We start from the raw sequence: 3,187 nt of genomic DNA on the forward strand, positions 1-3,187 counted from the left end.
TGTGTGTGTGTGTGTGTGTGTGTGTGTGTGTGTGTGTTTTGAGTGTCCTTCTTTTGTTTGTCCACTCTCTCATATATATGTGTGTATGTATGTATGTATGTATGTATCCATGTATATATATGTATGTATTATGTGTGTATTTATATATTCGTACACTTGTGTCTGTGTGTCTATTTTTGTCCCCCCACCATCGCTTGAGAACCGATGTTGGTGTGTTTACGTCCCCGTAAAATAGAAGTTTGACAAAAGAAACCGATAGAATAAGTACCAATCTTACAAGCAAAAATTCCTGTGTTCGACTTCTTCAAATGACTGAAACAAGCACACACATAAAAGAATGTGTGCGTGTATTTGTGTGTGTGTGTGTGTGTGTTTATTCCTTCCTGTATGTCACAATATGTGATGTGTATTAATTAACGATAATAAATATATCAATACCCTGCATCTTCTTTATATATTTCACTTATGGTTCAATGTTTTATGTCTCTATTTCAATACATCTGAATCGTCTAGAAATTACATATTTGGTATCTATAAACGTTAATGGTTTTTAGCTATAGAATTTTGTTTCAGGGAAATTTCAAATAACATACAAGTAACTCTGCTCATTATTCTGCTATGTTAGAGCTGAGCACATAACGCTACTAGCTTCAGTTCATCTGATTGATCAATCGCAATATTTAGACTACGGTAGTCTGACATATCCTGCACGATGTGTTACCTCTTCTGCATATTGCTATGAAAGTCAATTCAATTTCGAAGTGGTAATTCTTAGTTTCGGAAATTTATAACTGTTCAACACATTCTAAATCATAATTTGGAATTTAAGGAAATTCTTTTAAAAATCACTGGTGCCTCTGTCCGTTTCCTGTTTAGATAATATTATATGAAAATGACCACAAATTACTGCTATTACATGAAAACCATGTCACACAACCGTTACGAATTTTCACAATATAATCTCCAAGTCTGTGTCTTTTCTCCATTCAGGTCTCTCTATCTCTCTCTTTCTTTCCCTTGTCTCTGTTTGTTTTTCTGTTTGTCTATCTGTGTCTGTCTGTTTCCCCCCCTCTCTCTCTCTCTCTCTCTCTCTCTCTCTCTTTCTCTCTCTCTCTCTCTCTCTCTCTCTCTCACTCTCTCCCTCTGTCTCTCTATCTATCTGTCTGTCTCTATTTCTTTCTCAATCTGTCTCTCGTTATCACTTTTCTTTACTTTTCTTCGATTCTTCTTAAATTATTTTAGGTGGCATCAACTATTCTTAGAGACAGTCTCCAAATTTAAGGTAGACCACCAAAACAAAAGGAAGCTGGGGTAAAGATGGTTGGTAGGTTAATTTACTTTACACAGATTATCATCGCAAACTCTTTACTGGATACAGAGGAATGTTTAAAGTGAAGTGATGTAAGAACCAGAAACATTAATCGGTGTTTAGACTATAACTGATATATTTAATACAAGAGCCCCGAGTTCATTTGATGTTGCTGAATGATAAACTCTATTTGGTTTTTTGTGTTCTGTACGCCACTCTACTTTTATAAACTTGTACTGATACTTAAAAACTTATTGTGCGTCCGTTGTCTAACGACTGTCTAACGACTGTCTACCGACGGTACAATGCATTGTGCGTGTTGCAGCTACTGTTGTCGTGTGATAGGTTTTGTATAAGGGATTCTACTTTCATCAAGATTCTTACGGTAGGCCTGAACATTTAATACACTTTCTTTCTTTTTTTTTTCAACTTATCTCGCTCATACTCTCATATATCTCCATTGTATTCTCATTCTCTTTCCTTCACACCTGGTTTCCTTTCTTGCTTTTCTCGACTCTCTCCCCTTCTCTCTCTGTAGTTCATTGGACGGCTTTTTGATTTTAACAGCAGTGTTTGAGCTATACTTCACATTTATGGGTATGTGTGTATATGTGTGTATGCATATAGATAGATAGATAGATAGATAGATAGATAGATAGATAGATAGATACATGAATACAAACAAATTCTTCCTGCACAGATACTGCATGCATACATACATGCATACATACGTACGTACGTACGTACATACATACATACATACAAACATACATACATACATACAAACATACATACATACATACATACATACATACGTACATACATACATACATACATACATACATATATGGATGGATGGATGGATGGATGGATAGATGGAGCTAATATGAAAGAGCTGTTCCAATAACCATTTCTAAGGACTCCGTACTCTTAAATGTTCTTAAAATGCCTCTGGGGAAGCCATAATAAGCCACACCATCCTCACAGCGCCGTATCTTACAGCTCTGAGAAGCTGCAAGCTAATCATTTAAGTCGGGTATTCCTTATTTATTCATATGTCGCTACGTGTGTGTATATGTGTGTACATGCACGTCAGAGCGCGCGCTTGTGTGTACATGTACGTATGCTTATAGATTTGTCTGTACAATTATATAATTTTCAAATTTCTCCTACGTCATAATGGTATATAACGTTACATTCACCTAACAGCATAATAGATAATCATCGAAATAGTAGAGGTAGCAACAGACATACATCTATAACTGTCGACCAGTTTTAGGTTTGTGAACTTTTCAGTGTTATTATTATTCCCTTTTACCAGTTAACTATTAGGGTTTCATCGACTGCACTTCCCAAGTATACGTTGCTTTCTGACAATCTTGCGAGTCACTACTTTGCATTTGATTTCCGGACAATATATATTGCGCTACTTATTTAGGTGTTCGACCTTTACTATTTTAACTGTTGATAATCTTCAGGCGTTCACAATTGCCATTTCGATGATGTGATTGTCAACATTTAGAATGCCAGTTTAATTTTAAAACAAGTATTGGTTGAATGTGGCTGCTTTAAATACGAAATATTAAATACGAAATATTAAAGGCGGTGAGGTAGGAGGAACGTTAGCATGCCGAAGAAATTTATTAATAGCATTTCTTCCAGATTTTTTATGTTCCAAGTACAATAAAGGCGATTGCACGACATTCGTGTGTTATGAGGATCCGCTTAGCTCTTAGAATTTCTGAGTAATCCATGGCATCACAAAATTTCCTGGAAGGGGTGAAAAGAGATTGTATGATTTTATCTCAACGATTTCTTAACCTGCTGCTTTTAGATTATACAATGTATTTTACTAAGGGTAACGAAAATTTACACACA

The 3,187-nt window shown here is 35.6% G+C and overlaps 1 protein-coding gene across 4 annotated transcripts in view; it reads left to right on the plus strand.

The window, feature by feature from the left end:
- The first annotated feature begins 2,499 nt into the window (after positions 1 to 2,499).
- LOC106873881 (uncharacterized) overlaps positions 2,500 to 3,187 on the plus strand; it is a 59,172-nt gene continuing 58,484 nt past the window's right edge. Inside the window, exon 1 of one of the 4 annotated variants that reach the window (XM_052975134.1) lies at positions 2,500 to 2,588. The gene's annotated coding sequence lies outside the window, so the exon portion shown is untranslated. The remainder of the gene's footprint in view (positions 2,589 to 3,187) is intronic. The other 3 variants (XM_052975135.1, XR_008266360.1, XM_014921406.2) reach the window with 3 other exon arrangements.

Source organism: Octopus bimaculoides, chromosome 20 (assembly GCF_001194135.2).
Source record: "Octopus bimaculoides isolate UCB-OBI-ISO-001 chromosome 20, ASM119413v2, whole genome shotgun sequence".
Lineage (NCBI taxonomy): Eukaryota > Metazoa > Mollusca > Cephalopoda > Octopoda > Octopodidae > Octopus > Octopus bimaculoides.